General features: G+C 42.3%; 1 protein-coding gene across 2 annotated transcripts in view; it reads right to left on the bottom strand.

The window, feature by feature from the left end:
* Positions 1-22,686, bottom strand: part of LOC144683563 (synaptotagmin-B) — a 254,746-nt gene that overhangs the window by 81,465 nt on the left and 150,595 nt on the right. The window lies entirely within an intron of this gene.

The following is a 22,686-nucleotide window of genomic DNA, read 5'->3' as shown; positions in this document are numbered from 1 at the left end:
ATTATTATAATGAAGATTCTATAGAACCGGGAAACCGCATTTATTTTCCAAATGAGAAAAGTAAATTTGCTTCATCAAGCTGCTGAAGGAACTGCTTCTTCAAAAATTGTAAACACACATGGTGTATTGCTGAACATCAGCTATGCCCCTGCAATGACCTTTGAAGTTTCTGATTAACATAGTGGAAGTATACATACTGAAAAAACAGTCCCCTGTAGGATATCAAGACTGTCAGGAAAGGTCATACCAAGCACATTATGTGGAATATTAATGAGAATTCAATCTGTTTTCAATATGAAGACAGAGTCCTCTGATAGGGTTGACTGTGACACCATTTGTACAGTTATAGCACTATTCATTTTCAATGAAATAGATGCTATTTTGTTCGAAACATGCTGTAGCATAATGCAGTTGGGCAACGGTGATGATTATTGACTACATTATTCTGTATTTGGCAGTAATAACCATTGTCACCTCACTGCAAAAAATGTAAAACAGAATAACAGCACATCATTATCAGTCATTATTGTTTCGTGATTCTGAACTAGAAACTTGCAGGTTAGAAGTCATGGGATCTTTGACATTCCAATCCATCCACAATGTAGTGAAGTCAGACAGTTATTTCTATTGTAAATAAAAAATGACACCACTGTGGTCATTTTTAAGTCTACCTCCTGTAACTGAGCAGAGATCTTTTCTGTTGCAGATGATAAGAATTTCTACATTACCTGTATCTCTATAAGAATGTGTAGCTTACCAGTGTTATAGCAGCTTAAAATTGGCAATGGTGACTGGACCAGATAAATATGTCTGAGGGTTTTGAGGCAACACACAAAGTCATGTCTAATTCTGGGGAAGAAATGACTTATCCCCTTTTTGCTAATTGCTTGTAGGCAGACTCCTCAATCACGATATAGTTTGTTGAAACAGATCTCATTTGGGATTGGGGTAATCAGAGTGCCTAACAAATGATACATCAGGGCAATCGAAACAATTAATGCCAGTTGATCTTCTGTAACCCTACACGTGGGAACTAAGATTTAATAAAGTATTAAGGAAAAGTGGAATTAGAGGACATAAGATAACTGGACTAGGATGTGTTGAAATAATTGAGTTTAAAGCCAGACATTCTTTTTTTATTTTTATATTTACAATATGAATTATGGTGTCCCTATTTATAATGGAAACTATTTGTGGTATTGTACTACAACATCACCCATCACCACTGTTTTGGGGTGGAGTGGGGGGTAAAATTACATTGGGACAAATTACCATGGATAGTTTCTACTATGAATATAACATAGGAATCTATAAAATTCATTGAGTGTGCAGTGATATAGCCTGAATTTTCATCCTCGAGGTGGGTAGCAGGAGTCTGGAAAATTCGAAGCTCAGCCTGCCCACCCTGGGCTAAAGAGCCCACAAAGGCAGATCTTCATTGCTAGCGGCGGGAGGTGGGTGCAGGTTGGAGTCAGGCAGCCAAATCGGGAAAGATTTTAGAGATTAGCCAGAGGGGCAGTCGGGTGCCGAGGCGGGCAGCTTTAAAGGTCCGCCTCAGTGCTGTGGGAGTTCATTCCAGTTAAATTAAAAACATAAACCCTCCAGCCCTCACCCTTCCACTCCCTCACCCCTCCCCCGCACATTTCCAATTCCTGCCACCTCATGCCCCCCACCCACCTCCCCATATCCCCTCATACTGACAATGCCAAGCTATGGCACCTTCATGCCGATTGACCCACTATTCACTGTATTGAACCAATGAACTCCCTCTCTAACAGCACTGTGGGTGTACCTACACCACAGAGACTGCAGCTGTTCAAGAAGGCAGCTCACCAACACCTTCTCGAGGGCAATTAGGGATGGGCAATAAATGCTGGCCAAGCCAGTGATAACCACATCCCATAAATGAATTAAAAAAACGCTATAGTGACAGTCGGATGCGTAAAAGAAAAAATTGATTCATAGCTTTCTATGTTCAAAAAAGTCATTTCACCACAAAGCAAAAGAAGTGTCAATCATCCAGACCCTTCAAAGTATCAATGTTAAAAACCACAGGCCCTTGAAACAAGTAACCTTATGTAAATAAACATTGTGAAATTGACCACAGAGATCAGAGAGCCTGAACTGTCAATCAAGCAATGTTTTCTCTGGGGCGCAGCTGTTTCAACAAGAGTAATGGTCATCTGGGCTCACAGCCAAGCCTCATTATGAATGCAATGGGCATGGAAATGCAATAGCTTGGTATTGGGCTATGAGGGGCCATGGAGGTGGGCAGAGGTGCATACCTTGGCATTGAGGGCACGGGGAAGACCTAATGAACTCATCTTTTAAAAGGATCTCTCATGAAGGCTATGGTTCACGATTTCTCTGAGGGGCCATGAACCACGACTCTTTCAAAACCTGGATCGACGACATAAAAATTGTGGATGAGTAGCACATTCCTATGCCAGCAATGGAGCTGGCCAGGTTAGGAGTGCCGGATGCAGACATTTGACAGGAACCAGCCCACATTCAAGGGCACTCCCAAAAATCAGATAGCCCAAGAATGTGTTTGGGAATCCCAGTTTTAGGAGTTTCCTGCCATTTTTAAAGGGCTCCTGAGTCATCCTGACTCAGTGAAAATTCAGCCCATAACATTTTTAATATATTACTCCTGAGGTATATATTGCTCATTGTGGTAGTTTTTTTGAAATCCCAGGCATTTACTAAGAGGTTAAAGCCAGATTTTTTTACCCTACAAGAGTCAACAAAGCAAGCAGTCAATACCATTTATCTCATCCTATAAGATCCAGAATTGACATGAGGCAAACATGAATGAACAGGCTAATTGTGGTCCAATACAATCCACAAACTGCACACCAATGACAACCAAGGCAGATTCCATGAATTTCTTAGCAATCCACCCAAATGTCAGTAATCACTGGAATCACAAAAATCCTTTAAACCCTGTCTTCCTCATTAAAGGATTTCAGCTCCTGTCCTTCCAGGATACAGCCTCAGATTAAGGTTAACAGTAACTCCAACTCAGTCTGGAAGCCCCCTTGCTTCTTCAATCTGCAAAGAGTTGTCAGGCAACCAGACTCCAGCTCAGACTGCCTCAATGACTGCTCGCCTCACAGCTGTTCAATCTCTTCTCCTGAGATGGTGCCAACTGGGTTTACAAGGCTGCACTCCAGCATCTAATCACAGGCACGATCCTAGTTCTCTAGCTAAGCTGAGCAGGCATCTCCTGCTCATGGGGTTTTTCTTGCCCCAACTACCAGCTTCACAGAGCCGACAACTGCACTTTAGCTTCCCCGAGCTGACAACTGCTCCTCGTAGGCTTCTCTGAGCCCCGACTCTCAGCTGCACTGAGCAACCACTGCTCCAGTGCTTGTTTGCACATCACCTCCTCAGCAGCACAGAGCTATCAACAGCTCCTGAGGCTTCTGAGTCCCCAGCTCTTCAATAGCTCAGAGCTATTAGCAGCTCCCAGGGCTTCTCTGAGTCCCCAGATCCTCAACATGCACAGAGCTATCAACAGCACTTCAGCTGCATGGAGCTGAACCTCTTCTTCTTCTTCTCCTCCTGACTCACTGTCACGTGGACTCACTTTCGCAGCAGCGCCTGGGTCCCGTGGTTGTTGTTTCACGCCACTCCACCACGCAGACACACTGCCCAATCCCTGCAGCTGCAGAAACCCCAGACAACCATCTGTTCAATACACCGCCACCTCCCGTGAGAGGGCATTCACCTGTTCAACTAATTGGGGGGTTTGATTGTGCGTGGTAAACCCAAAAGCAAGTGCAGCACGCATGTCAGTGACTTTCCAGGAAAGCCACCTCATTATCATTTCCTTACAATTGAAAGTCTCTGAGAATGCTGCTTGGAAAAGGCAGAAGGATCAAGGAGAATGTGCTTTTCCAGATTTATGGAGAAATTATAATAAAAAGAATGTCAGCGCTAGGTAAATTAGTTGAATTTGTATATGAGAACATTTATATATGATTAAAGAGGTTTGAGATGAAAAAGAAAACAAGGGAATGAAAAATAATGAGTCTGCATTTACATAAAAACCTTTCACAACCTCAGGACATCTCAAAAAACTGTACAATATGAGTAGAATAAATTCACGCGAAGTACATGAATAATTCAATAATACATTCTTACAAAGTGCATACACATGTGAAAAGATAAGTTTTCCATCCTTGAGGTGGGATAACGGCAGAGGGGAATTTTGGATGTCTCTGACCCCTCAGCAGCGTTCATCCATTTTCTCGGGTTGGGTGTTTTTAGGCAGGCAGATTCCTAGTGGGCTTTGTGACACAAGAGCTGAAGAGAGAAACTTAATGATGCTGACTAGAGGTGGCGAGGGCCCTCAGAGTGGAAGAAGAGCCCTGAAGGTGAAAAGGGGCTGCAGCAGTGTAGGTCTCAGGAAAGACCAATGCCTAGGCAGGAAGAGGAAAGCAGGGATAGGAGCTCTGTTCTAGGGCTATTGCTGCCAACACCTGAAGGCCTACTGCTATCTTTCACTAATGAGTCTTGGGAGCTAGATGTAAGAGGGTTGCAAGGGAAGAGGCTAGGCCCCACTTCCTGCTTCTTTTCCCCTCACCCCACAATAATGCCCACTGACATGCAGAGATGGGGCAGAGGCAATATAGTTGGAGGAAATTCTAGGCGTTATAACTCACTGCCTCATTTTCCCACAGTTTCTAGGCAGATAAGCAGAGAAAGATCTCAATATAGATTCATCACTATATTCTCGAGGAGAAGACAATACTACTGAACAACCTAGCACAATTTTATTCAAGGCCTCATTCTGATACGTTAACCAATTCTGTGATGCTAGTTGCTTTGAATACTCAGTCCCCTTTGAATTGGGCTATTGTAATCTACCCAACATTATTTGTTGCTTGTGTGCAGAAATTATCTTCCAACTAATTTTCACGTTTGTAAAATAAATTTCCCTGTGCTCGAGCTGAAAAGTTTAATTCCCAGAATCACAGAGGCACAGCATTGGAAAACCACTTCATTGTTTTTTTTTGCCGGAGGCGCAATCTGCTTCAGAATTCTAAATAGGACTTGGCCTGCAGGGTTCCTCCTGGGTTTCAAAGCTACTGAAACTACTTAATTTAAGGACAGAGGCAGCAGAATGGAACAAAGAAATCCTGTTTCAACTCATGAGGGCTGATTTTCTGAATTTATGCAGTTGGTGGGGATCTTTGCTCACAGTCTGTGTACCTTATAAAATACGCCAATGATTTCCCAATACTCAAGACTCAGTCAGCTTGTCTCTCTACTGATAGGGAAAATTTACATCAGTCCCATTGAATTTTTCAATACCGTTCAACAATATGCGTTTATATATTTGACTTCAATGCAGCAAAATGTTCCAAATTGCTTCTCGATAGCGTTGTTAAACAAAGGAGATATTAGGACAGGTGACCGAAAGCTTGACCAAAGAGGTGGGTTAAAGGAGCATTTTAAAAGGAGAAATGTGGTGCTGAATTTTTTGTAAGGCTAATAGTCCTGCCACTGGGACTGAAAGCAGGACCCAAGCCTGTGAAAGCAGGCAGCGGGACCCCAGGTGGCAAATAAAAGGTTGTGGCTGGTTCCGCTGGGACCAATTAAGGATGGCAGTCTGCCTCCAAGAGTTGCCAACCAAATCAGGGAGCCAACAGCACTGCAGCCTAGGCAGAGTCACTGTTAGAGGTGGCAAATGCTTAGGATGCCGCAAGTCGCAGAGGGTGCCTTGATACTGAGGAACCCTGGGAGACAAGGTTAAGTTTCTTTTGTTTATTATGCTAGTGCCAGCCAGGCAGGCAGGCCTTGACAATCAGCTGGATGCACCTTTCAGTGGTGGTGGGTGGCTGTGTCACTGAGGATCCTACTGCTGGTAAAATGCCATGGTGGCAGAAAGACAGCGGGCTCTCCTCCTGACATCTTCCACTGTCATTTTACCAGCTCTCCTGCCTCCCAGCCAATCTCCAGAGGGATGATAAAATCCAACTGTTAGAGATGTGGAGAAGCTTAGGGAGGAATCCCAGAGCTTAGGGCTCAGACAGCTGGCAATGGTGGAAAAAAATAAAATAAGGGATGTGCAGGAAGTCCAGAACTGATTAAAGTTAACTTTCAAACTTTTGATTCAGAGGAGGTTTTCTTTAAACTTCTGCAGAAAGAAAAATAAAGCTATGCAATTACCGAATGCCTCTAAAGATAAAATTAATTGTATGCTGTCTTTAATGTTATCATTATCGTGCTAAAGCTTAGGTGTAAACTGTGACCTCTACTATCTTAATTCCAAGTAATGATTTTGATTTTGTTCTCCTTACAGCAGATAATGTTAAGAGGGAATTTGATAGAGGTGTTTAAAATGATTAAGGGTTTTGATAGAAATGATAATTGGGACAAAATTAACATTCATTTGGGAAAATGTGGATTAATTAAGGAAATCAGCATGGATTTGTTAAGGGCAAATTGTGTCTTTGATTTTTTGATGAGGTAACAGAGAGGGTTGAGAATGCTGTTGATGTGGTGTACATGGACTTCCAAAAGACTTGTGAGCACAGTTAGAGCTCATGGAATAAAAGGGACACGAGCAATTTGGATACAAAGTTGGCTGATTTACAGGAAACAAAGAGCAGTGGTGAATGGTTATTTTTCAGACTGGAGGAAGGTCTAGAGTGGAGTTCCCCAGGGATCGGTGTCAAGACCCCTGCTCTTCCTGATATATATTAATTATCTAGAACTTGGTGTTCGGTACACAAATTCAAAATTTCTGAATGTAAAGATATGATATGAACCTAGGAATTATTGTAAACCATGAGGAAAGTAGTGTAGAACTTCAAAAAGGACATTGACAGATTGGTGGAATGAAATTTAATGCAGAGAAGTGTGAAATGATTCACTATGATAGGAAGAACACAGAGGGGCCAAAGGGTACAATTCTAAAGAAGGAACAGAGGGCATAACTCATTGAAGATGGCAGGACAGGTTGAGGGTGTGGATAATAAAGCATATGGCATCCTGAGCTTTATTAATAGGAGCATAGAGTACAAAAGAAAGGAAGTTATGTTAAACCTGTAATAATCACTGGTTCGGCCTCAACTGGAGTATTGCATCCAGCTCTGGGCACCACATTTTAGGAAGGATGTGAAGGCTTTAGTGAGGGTGCAGAAAAGATTCATGAGAATGGTCCCATAGTTACATAGAAAGATTAGAGAGGTTGGGACTGTTCTCCTTGGAGAAGGGAAGATTGAAAGGAGATTTTTTGGAGGTATTCAAAATCATGAGGGGTACAGGGTAGATAGGAAGAAACTATTCCCATTGGTGGAAGGATCGAGAAACAGAGGGCACAGATTTAAGGCAATTGGCAAAAGAAGCAATGATGACATGAGCAAAAACCTTTTCATGCAGTGAGTTGTTAGGATCTGGAATGCACTACCTGAGTGTGGTGGAGGCAAGGTCAATTGAGACTTTCAAAGGGGAATTGGATCATTGCGGGGTTATGGGGAAAAGGCAGAGGAATGGCAGTAGGTGAATTGCTCCTTCAAACACCATGGGCCAAATGGCCTCCTTCTGTGCTGTAACCATTCCAAGATTGTATGATTTTATAAGGTAATTAAGGAGAAACTACTTCCAATGGCTGAAAGGTCAGTAAACCAGAGAACACAGATTTAAGATAATTGGCGTAAGAACTAAAGGTGACATGTGGAAACTTTTTCTTTTAAACACAGCAAGTTGCTATGATCTGTAATGCACAGCCTGAAGTGCGTCCTTCCCTCTAAGCTGCATGAGTACACAGCCACGCAATAATCAAGATTATGGTGCACAGTGAACAAACAGGCCACGTACTAGCAGCAGCCTCTTTAAGATATGCATGTGCATGGCTTCAGCAATCTTAAATGGAACATACAGAGCAACAAATGGGCCATTCACAGTGAAGGGCAATTAGAAGGAACATTGTTAAAATGTTTTTGGAGGCAGATTCAATAGAAAGTTAAAAAAGAGAATTAGATATATACTTGGATGGGAAAAATTTACAGAGCGTTGGGGCAAGAGCAAGGGGGTTGTAGTAATTGTGGCTTTAAGGAATGTAGTGACTGTAGCTTTAAGACTTATTGTGTTGTATAGTATCACATGACAGTGTGAACGAATCAGCTCTAAGCATGGGAACCTTAGAGTGGGAGTTCTTCTTCTAGTTGTGGGGCTTGATGGAAGCATGTAACTGCTGCTACAGCTTGTAAATAAAGTTGATGTTTCCAATGAGAAACCCGTATGGAAAACCAAGTCCATAACTAACTGGTGATGAGGATAAATTGAGTCTGGCATTGTCCCTCACCCAATGACTGAGAGTATCTTGTTTAAACAGAAGAAAAGGAAGATATACTCACCATATATGACACATTTTTGGAGGATTGACCCCTTCGAACCATCTACAGAGGATTGGTGTCAATATGTAGAACACCACTGGTTCTATTTCCAGGCAAATGAAATAACGGGGAGGAAAAGAGGAGAGCAATTCTCCTAAGTGTTTGCGGGAGTAAAACCTATAATTTAATACGAAGTTTGATGGCTCCGAATGCCCCCGATTCGAACACGTTTGGTGAATTGGTAAACCTTGTTAAGGGACAGTTTCAACCCAAACCCTCAGTCACCACGCAGAGCTTAATTCGAGGGTTAGAGCCCCGGGGGAGGCAATTGCTACATACATGGAGAATCTGATTCAACTGATTGAACAATGTGATTTCGGGGAGACCCTAAGCAACGTGCTCAGGGGTCATTTGATCTGCGGTGTGCAAGATGATGCCATTCAATGACAATTATTAGCTGAAGTAAACCTCGATTTTTGAAAAGCATTTGAAATAGCGCTTGCGATGGAAAACGCCAAATGGGATGCACAGGCTACACAAGGTGCACAAAATGGCACCGTTTTCCAGTTGGGACAGGAACAGACAGCCGGGTGTGTTTTGAAAAGCTGGGACTCTGCCGCGAAGTGGGAGACAGTCCCCGCTACCTGAAAATTTAAACTGAATACAGGAAACAGCAGCAAATCTGAAAATGAATTGTTACCGATGTGAAAGCAATCATACTCCTGAATCCTGCAGTTTTAAAGAGGTGGAGTGCTATTTTTGCCAAAACAAATGGTTACATATTGAAGTATTGTAAAGCAAGATTGAGGCAGACTCCCAGGCAGCAAATTAAGTTAATCAAAGTACATCATGTGGAAGGACCAGACTTCACCAATTCTGATACTTACTCCCCATTTAATGAAAAGTAGGAAAGACAGCCAATCACTGTTACTCTGCAGGTAAATGGAAAACCTTTAATGATGGAAGTGGACACTGGGGGTGCTTCAACCACTGTAGTGGGAGAGCACACCTTATTTAAACAAGGGTAGTCAACAATTGAATTCGGAGCAGACTTCAGCCAAATTGAAAACTTCTCCTGGTGAAGCTATCCAAGTGAAGGGTATCACCACTGTACCTGTTTATTATAAGCACCAAACAGCACAACTCACAACGATGGTAGTAGAAGGTGAAGAACCAAGCCTTCTAGGTTGTGATTAGATGAAAGAAATTAAACTAAACTGGTCTGAAATTTTCCAGCTATGAATAGGAGGACTGCCAGAGCTGCTAAAGAAATATGACAAAGTTTTTTGAGACGAATTGGGGAGAATCAAAGACCAACAGGCTAAGGTCTATGTTGACTCAGAAGCAACTCCTCGTTTCTTTAAAGCAAGGGCAGTGCCATATGCTCTGAGGGAGAAGGTTGACACCGAATTGAACCATTTAGAGAGGCTGGGGGTCATACAGCTGGCTCAATTCTCAGAGTGGGCAGCACCTATAGTCCCTGTCTTAAAATCAGTTCAGACCATCCGGATCTGTGGTTTCTATAAGCTAACAGGAAACAAAGCCGCCAAGTTGGATAAGTACCCTACCCAAGATTGAGGATCTCTATGCTAAATTAGCAGGAGGAACAACTTATACTAAACTAGATATGAGTCAGGCATATCAGCAGCTGGAACTGGATGATACCTCCAGAGAGTTTGTGACCATAAACACCCACAAAGGGTGATATCAATACACACATTTGCCCTTCGGTGTTTCTTTGACCTGCACGATTTTCCACAGGACAATGGAAAGTTTGTTACAAGGACTGCCTCAAGTTGCGGCCTACCTGGACAATGCCCTAATAACATGGTTCATGGAAGCTGAAAATTTGGCTAACTTGGAGGAAGTCTTGAAATAATTTTTGGAAGCAGGGGTGCGCTTAATAAAAGAAAAGTGTACCTTTCAGGCAAGCAAAGTCGTTTATTTGGGCCACCAGGTGGATGCCCAAGGGTTACACCCAGTATAGGAAAAAGTTAAAGCAATTAAGGAGGCACCTTCACCTAAAAATGCCTCTGAACTCAAGTCATTCTTAGGTATGGTTAATTATTATGGTCGATTCCTACCCAACTTATCAACAGTCCTAGCCCCCCTTTACTCATTATTAAAGAAAAACCAGCTTTGGGTTTGGGAGTCACCCCACGAAGAAGCCTTCATGAAAGTTAAACAACTCTTGCACTCTTCAAACTTGTTAGTACACTACAACCCTACAAAGAAACTGGTGCTACCCTGCAACACAGTCACTACGTTCCTTTGGAGTGGGAGAGGTACTGTAGCACAAGATGGACGACAGTTCAGAAAGGCCAATAGGCTACATGTCCAGGACCCTTTCAATGGCCGAAAAAGGGTATTCGCAAATCGAGAAAGAAGGGTTATCGATTATTTTCCGAGTTAAAAAAATTCCATCAATATGTACATGGCCAACACTTTATGATAGTGTCTGACAAAAAACCGCTCTTGGGTCTGTTCAGTGAAGAAAAACTATCCCTCCCATAGCTCCTGCACAAATTCAGAGATGGGGTCTAATTTTATCCGTATATGAATACACTTTTGTGCACAGACCAGGGATCCATATAGCCAATGCTGATTCCCTAAATCACCTTCCTTTGCAAGAGAGCAATGGACATGCCCCAATTCCCCAAGAGATCATATTAGCGATGAATTTCCTGGATTCCTCACCATTCTGCACAAGGCAGATCAGAAACTGAATGAATCGTGATCCAGTTCTGTTTAAAGTGAGAGACAAGTGTTGAAAGGATGGTTCCAGGAACCAGTCCCTGATGAATTGAAACCTTTCTTCAATCAAAGGAATGAATTGAGCAGTCAAGATGGTATCCTGTTATGGGGTGCATGAGTAGTTGTTCCTTCACAAGGAAGGGAATGACTCCTAGCAGAGTTGCACAGCACAGATCTGGGAATTTCAAGAATGAAGATGCTCGCGCGAAGTTACATTTGGCGGCTGGGCATCGATGGTGATATCGAGAAGGTGGTTAAACACTATATACATTGCCAACAACTGCAGAAGTTGCCTGTTGCGGCCCCACTAAACCCGTGAAAATGGCCTGGTAGGCCCTGTGCGAGACTGCACATAGATCACGTCGGTGCTTTTCTAGGCACCATTTTCCTATTAATAATTGATGCACATTCTAAATGGCTAGACATTTACAAGGTTAGGTCACCAACGTCAGGTGCGGACATAGGCCAGCATTTTCCGTTCAGCACGTGGGGGTGGGCCCGACGTCACTGAGCGCTACTGGGCATGTGTCACGCTGGGCGGGCCTTAATTGGCCCACCCACGTAAAATGGCAGCACGCAGCCAATCACAGGTGGCGATCAGCTCCGCGCCCACCTGCACCCAACCGGCCCGCCCGATGGGGAGAAAATTCTCCCCATAGAAAAGTTATGCCAAAGCTTTTCTCTTCATGGTTTGCCAGAAGTAATCATCTCAGATAATGGTACTGCGTTTACAAGCGCTGAAGATCAAAGATTTTTGTGAGCCTAAATGACATCAAATATGTAAAGATGGCACAATATCATTCATCGTCTAATGGATTAGCTGGGAGAGCAGCACAGACTTTTAAAGCTATAATTTAAAAATTATCAACAGGATCTTTGGAGACTAAACTTTCATGTTTTCTGTTTCACTGTAGAACAACCCCCACACTACTACAGGTTTAACACCTTCAGAGTTACTTATGAAGCGACGCCTTTGAGCAGGATTAAGCCTGGTACTTCCCAATTTTGAGGGAAGGTGGAGAAAAGTCAAGGGAATCAAAAAGCGACTCATGATTTGCATAGTCATGAGCAAGAACTTACTGTTGGTGAAGCAGTATACATATGAAACTTTGGTGATGGATCAAGTTGGTTACCTGGTGTAATAGTTTCTGTGACTGGATCCTTGTTGTACCACGTAGAAGTGAAGGGCCAGATCACCCGCAAACATGTGGATCATTTGAGAAGAAGGGAGATACCCCAGCAAAATGATGTTCCACCTGTAGCCACTGTAGAACCTGTGGTGCCTTTAGAAATTGTTCAACCAAGGATAGACATACCAAATGTCTCTGTCAGAATAGATAACACTGAACTGCCTGTGCCTAAAGAGGTACCTGATGTTGCTGCAGTTCCAGATAATGTGGATCCTGTAAAAGATTCGAAAGTCGTGGAGCTACAACGTTCCACCTGGATCAGGAAACCACCTGAGAGACTGAACTTATAATTTCATGACCCATGTATATATTTGTAATGTCACGAAGGTAGATGTTCTTATAAATACAAACTGTACAAAAAATTTAAAGGGGAAGGAATGTAGTAATTGTGGCTTTAAGGAATGTAATGACTAGCTTTAAGACTTATTGTGTTGTATAGTATCACTTGATAGTGTGAACAAATCAGCTCTAAGTGGAGGGAACCTTAGAGTGGGAGTTCTTCTTCTAGATGTGGAGCTTGATGGAAGCATGTAACTGCTGCTGCAGCCTGTAAATAAAGTTTGATGTTTCTAATGAGAAACCTATCTGGAAAACCAAGTCCATAGCCCAAACCCATGACCACTACCATCTAGAAGTACAAGGGCAGCAGACACATGGGAACACCACCACCTGGAAGTTCCTCTCAAAGCCACTCACCATCCTGGCTTGGAAATATATCACTATTCCTTCACTGTTGCTGAGTCAAAATCCTGAAACACTCTTCCTAACAGCAACGTGGACTGCAACGGTTCAAGAAAGCAGCTCACCACCACCTTCTCAAGGGCAACTAGGGATAGGCAATAAATGCTGGCCTAGCCAGCGAAGCCCACATTCCCATGAATGAATTTTTTAAAAATTGGATAGCTCTTTCAAAGAGTCGGCAGAGACACTATAAGCAGGACTTACGGCATTTCATCTACTGCATGCTCCACCCTAAAAGTATGCCTGAAAATGAAGGATAATGAAATCAAGCCAGAGTAAGAGGGAAAAATGCCAATGAGAAAGTAGCAGCAATGTCAGCAACAATAACTGGTTTCCTAGGTGACTGAATGTATCAGCTACAACATCATAATGGAACAAACAATATCTGGCAAAGAACTGTGCTCAGACTACCTTGTCCAAAAGTTTCTTGCTCAGTTTATTGAGTACAATTTATTGCCATCTTAAATAAAATATTAAATAAAAATCATCGCCCAATGTGGGGCTCGAGACCATGACAGTGGAATTAAACATCCCATTATCTACCAGCAGAGCAAGTCAGGATGTGCAGAACTTTGCTCCACAAAGTCTTTCCAATCTGGGTGACAGCTCCACAATTCACTGCCTGGAACTTTTCACACTTTTGCTCATGGATTGTAAGATGTTGTGTGTAGTTCAGTAGGTCTAATGAAGAGGTTCTGAGTCTTGTATAGTGTAACAGTAAGTGGTTATTAACTACTCTTTACCATATACATATATATAATGTAAGGTCTAAACTAGGAGCTATCTCCATGCTTGCCTCTACACACGACTCTGTCCAGTACAAGACTGCCCGCTGGACTGGAGTCAAATGTTCCTTTACATCACAGTATGGGCAGTACTGTACCTAGTCCCATGTTAACCCTTTCTATGCCAGACCCTTATACTACAGTTGACAGCTCCAAAACTCTCTGCCTGAAACTTATCAAACTTTTCCTCACTGCCGGTTTGAGCAAGAAACCTTTGGACAAGGTAGTTCCAACACAGTTCTCTGTGGTCTTCCAAGATTTTAAATCAACTTTTAAAACTTTGCTTCACTGATGCTCCTGCTGACTAGAAAGGTGTTAGGAACAGTTGCACTTAGGAACAGGCATACCGACTGCACATGCATAACCATTCCTGATGCCCTTTTTGTCTTTACATCACAATCTTTCACATTCTAATGCCTTTGCACTTAGTGAGACAGAATTCATTCAGCAGTTCTCCTGGACTCTCAAAAGAACTGCTTGGAAAAAGGTAGAGACCCAGGCCACTGACAGCTTTAGATATAAAATCTGCTAGGTCTTGTTAGGGAGGAAACATTTACCTGCCACTTATAAGACCGGTTATGTCAGAAGGAATGGTGCAAAGGATGTAGACTTCCAATATTGGGAATAACCCCTTATTCACCCGATAAGTGGCCTAATTTAATATTGGAGGCCAACAGTTTGAACGACATGATCTATGCCATCGGAAATGGGACCCAGGTGGGAAGAGGGCTCTCCAGGCCGAGGAAGCGGCCTGGGTCATTAAGGTGAATGAAAAAAAACATTTTTTAGAATTAAGCCGCCTATAGAGAGACCTAAGGTGGTGGCTGATAGGGGGGTTCTGCAGGGGACATCCGCATCCTCTGTCTATTCTCATGGCAGCTAGTATGTCGAATTCCTAGCAGCCAAGTTTGTGAACTGCAAATCTTCTGAGCCATTATCTCCCCACCGCTGTTCCCTTCTTGTGCTGCTATTGATTCCTTCTTTCTGGCCCTTTCTATTTGCAAAGTATTCAGAGAGAAAGGCCATTTGGCCCAACTAGTCTCCTGTGTCTCCTCCCACTCCTCTTCATCTCACCCCAAAAACAAATAACCCCTTTTATTCCTTTCTCCCTCATTTGCTTATCTAGATTCCCTTGAATACAACATTTTTTAAATTCTCTCAAAAATTTCCTCCTGTCATCTTGTCAATCGTTATTAGCTGATCATATAAACAGCAGAAATTAAATAAGTATCTTCTACCTTCCTTTTGTACTAAAAGCAGAAGATATGCTTACTTCACTCAAGACTTGATTGTGCCACAAATAGAAGGATGAAGTCCAAGGTTACATTATATTTTCCGAAATGGATATAAGAAAGAGGCACATACATATACGCCCAGGCACTTTCAAATGTCAAAGGAAGTATTGTAAACAGATGCAACTGTTGCTAACCCTGCATCCTCATCATAGCACAGCCTAATGATGAAAAACAAGAAAAATCATGAATGTTGATGCAAGTGATTTTTTGCCCGACTTTTATCTGTAGCAATAGCTAAAAATATGTCAATGAGTAGAATATATGAGCATGTATCTGAGTAGGCCATGTACATGCCAGATACAACCCTGCACTGGTACCAGTGAGTTTTAGGAAACATTTATTTTAATGATTTACTTGGGGAAGGGATGAAGCCAGTAATAGTTATTTGTGCAGTGCCATGTCATTTTCTGTTCTTGTGTTGAGCGGTAATGTGCACTGTAATTTTAATGTAACTTGTCTCAGTCTATCTAGGACATTACACAGAAGTTACTTACAAAATAGTTAATAAAACACACAGAACACAACAGCTTCTCCTTCATCATTACCAGTCAATAAGTTTTATATACAGCCTAGAGCCCATGGCACTTATGGTGCTATTTCTGCTTCAATCTTTTCCACTAACTCCTAATTTACTTTCTCCTCTCTTGAAGGGAGTAACACATCCAGGGGCACAATATCTTACCCAAGTGGCTGTCTGCCACGTTTTGGCTTAGACATAAGCAATCACAGGCATTTGCGGCACAGAGTGAGACCTGGGGCTCTTTCGCAACATGTCTGCACGCAAACCTTCCAGCAGTAGTAAGCAGGCAACAATCAGAAGCAGGAATACAAGATACTTTTCTCCTCCATTGCTTGATGATGCTGGAGCTTGATATTTTTAATAAAACTAGGAATTGTAGCACATTATGAAACAGAAGTAACTGCTTAACAGTGCAAAAAAGCTTACTTTATCGAGACATTAATTTATTTCATAAAGCTCCTGGGTTTGGAAAAAACATTGGCTGTACAATATAAGACCACAAGATGTAGGAGCAGAAGTAGGCCATTCAGCCCATCGAGTTTGCTCCACCTTTCAATGAGATCATGGCTGAACCCACAACTCCACTTTCCTGCCTTGTCCCTATAACCCTTTATTCCCTGACTGATTAAAAATCTGTCTATCTCAGCCTTGAATATACTTAACGACCTAGCCTCTACAGCCCTCTGTGGTAAAGAATTCCACAGATTGACTACCCTCTGAGAGAAGAAATTCCTCCTCATCTCTGTTTTAAATGGGTGCCCCCTTACTCTGAGATTATGCCCTCTGGTCCTAGACTGTCCCACAACCTCTCAGCATTTACCCTGTCAAGCCCCTAAGAATCTTATATGTTTCAATAAGGTCATCCTTCTAAACTCTAATGAGTAACCTACTCAACCTCTCCTCATAAGAAAATCCCTCCATTCCTGGGACTAACCTATTGAACCTTCTCTGGACTGCCTCCAATGCCAGTATATTTTTCCTTAGATAAGGGAACCAAAATTGTTCACAGTGTTCTAGGTGTGGTCTAACTAGTGCCTTGTATAGTTTTAGCAAGACTTCCCTATTTTTATACCCCATTCCCTTTGAAATAAAGGCCAACATTCCATTTGCCTTCCCGATTACCTATTGAACTTATATGTTAGCTTTTTGGGATTCATGTACAAGGACTCCCAAATCTCTGTGCTGCAGCCTTCTGCAGTCTTTCTCCATTTAAATAATATTCAGCTCCTCTATTCTTCCTGCCAAAGTGCATAACCTCACATTTTCCTACATTATATCCCATCTGCCAAGTTTTTTCCCACTCACTTAACCTGCCTATATTCCTCAGTAGACACCTAGTGTCATCCTCACCACTTGCGTTCTCGCCCATTTTTTGTGTCATCCGCAAACTTGGCGATAGTACAATCATTTCCCTCATCTAAGTCATTAATATGTATTGTAAACAATTGAGGCCCCAGCACTGATCCCTGTGGCACTACACTAGTTACAGGTTGCCATCCCAAAAATGCCCCTCTTATCCCAACTCTCTGTCATCTATTAGTTGGCCAACCCTGTATCCATGCTAATATACTACCGCCAACACCATGGGCTCTTATCTTATTAAGTAGCCTTACGTGCGGCACCTTATTGAACGCCTTTTGGAAATCCCAATATATTACATCTACTGGTTCCCCTTTATCTATCCTGCTTGTTACCTCCTCAAATAATTCTAATAAATTTGTTAGGCATGATGTCCCCTTCATGAAGCTGTGCTGACTCTGCTTGATTAGATTATGTATTTCCAAATGCTCTGCTATTACATCCTTTATAATAGACTCCAATATTCCCCCAATGACAGATGCTAAGCTAACTGGCCTATAATTACCTGTTTTTTGTCTCCATCCCTTTTTGAATAACTGTTACATTCTCCAATCCTCTGGGACTTTTCCAGAATCTAAGGATTCTTGGAAGATTATTACCAGTGCATCCACCATCTCTGTAGCTACTTCCTTTAATATCCTAGGATGCAACCCATCAGGTCCAGGGCACTTATCAGCCTTTAGCCCCATTAGTTTCCCTCGTACTTTTTCTCCCATGAAAGTTATTATATTTATTTCCTCCCCGCCTTTTGTCCCTTGATTATTTAGTATTTTTGGAATGCTATTAGTATCTTCTACCGTGAGGACTGAAGCAAAGTATTTACTCAACTCCTCTGCCATTTCCTGGTTCCCCAGTATTATTTCCCCAGCCTCATTCTCTAAGGGCTATATGTTCACTTTGGCCTCTCTCTTCCTTTTTATATATTTAAAGAAGCTCTTGCTATCCGATTTAATATTACTTGCTCGTTTACCCTCAAAGTTTATTTTCTTCCTCTTTATTATTTTTTTGGTCATCTTTTGTTGGTTTTTAAAACTTTCCCAATCCTCTGGCTTACCACTAATCTTTGCCACATTGTATGCTTTTTCCTTCAATTTGATACTGTCCTTAAATTCCTTGGTTAACCATGGTTGGTTTATCCCCTTCCTTGAATCCTTCTTCCCCGCTGGGATATATCTTTGTTGAGAGTCATGAACTATTTTCTTAAACGTCTGCCATTGTTCATCAACTTTCTTTTCTGCTAAACTCCTTTCCCATTCCACTCCAGCCAACTCTGCCCTCATTCTATTGTAATTAACCTTATTTCACTTAGCACAATTGTTTCTGACCCAAGTTTCTCACTCACAAACTGAATGTTAAATTCTACTATATTATGGTCAATGTTTCCTAGGGGATCCTTTATTCTGAAATCATTTATTAAACCTGCCCCTTTACACATTACCAGATCCAAAATAGCCTGATCCCTGGTTGGATTCACAACACATTGTTCGAAGAAACTGTCCCGAATACACTCTACGAATTCTTGCTTGTGTCTACCACTGCCAATTTGATTTTCCAAATCTACATGAAGATTAAAGTCACCCATGATTATCGTATTACCTTTTTTACATGCCCTCATTATCTCCTGATTTATTCACTGTCCAACAGTATAGCTACTGTCAGGGGGTCTATAGAATATTCCCACCAGCTTCTTCTTCCCCTTGTTATTTCTTACCTCCACCCATATGGATTCTACATCTTCCGATCCAAGATCCTTTCTTGCTATCGTACTTATTCCATCACATACTAATAAAGCTACCCCACCACCCTTTCCTTCCTGCCTGTCCTTTCAAAAAGTCACATACCCCTGAATATTTAGTTCATAGCTTTGATCTCCTTGTAACCACGTCTCCGTAATGGCTATGAGATCATAACCATTAACCTCTACTTATGCCGTTAATTCATTTATTTTGTTCTGAATACTATGTGCATTTAAGTAGTATGGCTTAGCATTTGGTGTAAAATCATTCAGTACTTCATGGGAGGCCAACACCAATTTGACTCAATATTGAATTCTTCCTGAGGCCTCAAAGTCTCTGGATTAATTGAACATTGTAATTACTGAATGCTGACAGATATTTGGGATTTTCAAAAATATGCAATTTTCCATGGCACAGCATGAAATACATTTATTATGATAAACACTATGAAGTAGAATTTAAGAAGTATAGAAATAAACTACAAGTCAGTGGCAGTTAACTGTCACTCAGCTGTAAGTGGTTCCCTGACTAAATGGTGGCAGTTGTTATATTGTTATACTATTCCAATAAGATTTAGGAACTATATGTTCATGCGTACGCATACATAAGTACCAGAGCGCCATGTCACTTACTACTGCACTACAGTCTGTGTATCAAAATAACAATGTATAAGTCCACAGCACATGATGTAATCCGAGAAATAAATTTGGAGCTTCATTGAATGTGAGTCTAAAGGCGTGATTATTTCAAACCTCGGGGAACCCCAAGGCAAAAGAACGGTTGATTGGGCTGTTGCAACTACTCTGTTCTAAAAGATATACGTTCAAAAAGCCTCTACTGATGCACTGAACTAAGCCAATCTGCTAAAAGGAATGGTTTGCCAAACAGTTGTGCTAATGGAAATTTGGTTAGTTCAGAGGGGGAAGGAGCTACAAAATAATAAAATCAAAAGGCAACAGTTAATATACAGCATAATTAATTCTATTTAAGGGAATACAATTAACATGAACTAAGCAGAGATACTAACATGAAAAAAATCCAAATTGAATAAAATAAAAATCTTATATATGTGAATAATTAAATGAGTTAGGGAATACTATACTAAAAAGATGCATTATAAACATGTTCAGATACATACCATAAATAGCATAAGTAGATAAGCTTTTAATAAAAACTGTCGGGACAGCTAATATCTGTTACCTACAATTCCTATGCCATGTGGAAACTCCAGGGCACTTCCCGAGTCCTGGATAACTATGTCTGCAGGAAGTGCTTCTAGTTGCTCAAACCCAGGCTCAGGGTTTCTACGGAGCATCTGGAGTCACTGCAGGGCATAGCGGAGGCTGAGAATTTTCTGGAGTACATTTTCCAGGACCTGGTTATCCTACACGTATAGAGAGGATGGCAAGGAGGTGGTCATCCAGCAGGGTAGGAAGATGCAGGCAGTGCAGAATCCTCTGAGAATGTGCCAGTGTCAAACTGCTTTTCAGCGCTGAATACAGGTGAGCGTGACAATACCTCTGGAGAATACACTCTAGAGAACATCTCGGGCACCATGGGGAAAATGACTGCAGGGAGACACAGCCAAGTGTAGAAATGCAGTGATCATAGAGAATTTGATAGTCAGGGGCATAGGCAGACATTTCTTCCACCACCTCCATGAGTCTCTCATGTTACGGTGCTTCCCTGGTGCCAGGGCAAAGATGCTACTACATTTTGCAAGAGAAAGGGAAACAGCTAGAAGTTGTGGTTCATGTTGGAATCAATGATATAGTTGGAAAAAGGTTGAGTTCCTACAGACAAAGTTTCAGGAGCTTGGCAGGAAGTTAAAAAAACAGGGCCTCCAAGGTAGTAATCTCTAGATTACTCCCAATGCTAGATGCTAGCGAGTACAAGAGCACTAAAGTAAGACAGGTCAACGTGTAGCTGGAGAAATAATGCAGGAAGGAGGGCTTCAGATACTGTGGCATTGGGACAAGTTTTGAGGCAGGATGGATCTATACAAGGTGGGCGGGCTGTGTCTCAACAGGGCTGAGACCAATGTGCTCAAAGGGAGATTATGAAACAGCGTAACCTACAGGGTATGGACCAAGTGCTGGAAAGTGGGATTAGACCGGATTGCTCTTCCTTGGCAGACACAGATGTGATTTGGTGAATGCCCACCTTCTGTGCCATCATTTTTTTATGTTTTGAAAGCATTGTTGTCACAAATGTTATGCACAAAATATGATAGGAGTACACCAGGAAATACAGAACTGGATATTCATTTCCCTTTTAATCCTGATCATTGTTGTTATGGAAAAAAAAACCTGAATGTATTTTGTTGAAGGAATTTTATCAGGCTTTACCACAACAACTACTGATACTTGTATTTATAAAGGATTTTTGATGTAAGAAAACAGCCCAATAGGTTTTTCAGGAGCATTATGAAGCAAAATTTGACACTGAGCCACAGGAGATAATAAGGCAGATGACCAAAAGCTTGTTCAAAAAGATGGGTTTTAGAGAGTGTCTTAAAGGAGGCGAGATAGTGATAGAGAGAGGTTTAAAGTTTAGGGAGGGAACTGCAGAGCTTGGGGCTTTGGCAGTGAATGGTGGAATAATTAAAATCGTGGTGTTCAAGAGGCTGGAATTAGAAGAGAGACAATATCTCAGTAACCCACTGAGATACAGAGGAGATTACAGAAATAGGGAGTGGAGAACCTAAGGAGGGGTTTAAAAATAAGATGAGAATTTAAAAATTGAGGTGTTGCTTAACTGAGTGCCAATGTGAGTCAGTGGGCACAGGGGTGACGCGTGAATGGGCTCTGACCCAAATCAGGGCATGGGCAGCAGGATTTTGGAATGGCTTCAAATTTACAAGCTTAGATTGAAACCAATATTTGGGAGAAAGCTCATTCTAGGCTTTGTGACAATTTCCCCACAAATTGTTTTCTTTACAGGGTTTGAGATTAAGACAAAGGGCAGGATTTTTCAAATGATGAGTTTTCCCACCCTGCCACCCAAAGAGTCAGTGGAAATGCATCCGTGATGATCCGGGCTGCCCCACAGCCATTTCACGCCAAGGGGTATTAATTGGCTGGACACGGGACTTCTGCCCTTCACTCGGGAGGGAGTTCCACCTCAGAGAGCTGCTGGCTTGGTGAGCAGCTCCGTAGTCCCAGCAGCGCCAATAAGAACAATGGCCAGGACTGGGACTACAAACAGTCCCGAGATTCTAAATCCTGGAGACAAGGACCAGGTGAGTGCAGGTGGTCTCACGGCGGGATGGGGGAGGTAAGTCTCGGAGAGGTGGCAAGAGAGGGGTAGGGGTCTTGATGGACAGGCTGTGGGGGAGGGAGCACCCACAAAGGGCAGACTTTGCTGTTGGGGATTGGGGGGTGGGGGAGGGGGGCGTGGTGATATACAAAGCAGGCCATTAAGGGAGGTTCCCCTCCTCACTTCCCACCGAGGCCCAAGCAGGATGACTTGCCAGGCTTCCCCCATGTCCCTAAACTCCTCCAAACAACCTAAAAAGTGAGGCCGGTTGGGAAACAGCATTTACATGGTTATTAATTGCCCACTTAAGGGCCTCAACTGGGGCAAGGGCGGCGGGCTGGCCTAGGCCTCGTCTGTCCCCTGTGTAATTGTAGACAGGACGGGGCAGGCAGGAGGGTGGTCTGGGGAATTTTACAGACATCCCCCCACCCCCCTCCACCTGCCTGCAAACCTGCTGGCAGGGAACTGTAAAATTCTGCCCAAAGCCTTTACCAGAGCATAATTCTTAATGCAACATCTGACCGCCGGTATTTCCTTACCAGTAACTAGTATTACATTTTGATCAAATGATTTTCAGAAAACTGAGGGATAAAAACTCAAGGGTTCCTGAGGGATCTACCAGTTGAGAAGTGCAGTCAATCTTTGCTTCACGGAAAGCTGGAGATATATTATAGTGTCTGTGTACTTACTGCAAACT

Source organism: Cetorhinus maximus, chromosome 8 (genome assembly GCF_964194155.1).
Source record: "Cetorhinus maximus chromosome 8, sCetMax3.hap1.1, whole genome shotgun sequence".
Classification (NCBI taxonomy): Eukaryota; Metazoa; Chordata; class Chondrichthyes; order Lamniformes; family Cetorhinidae; genus Cetorhinus; species Cetorhinus maximus.
Note: the sequence above shows the minus strand (reverse complement) of the source record. Positions and strands in the feature narration are given on the sequence as shown.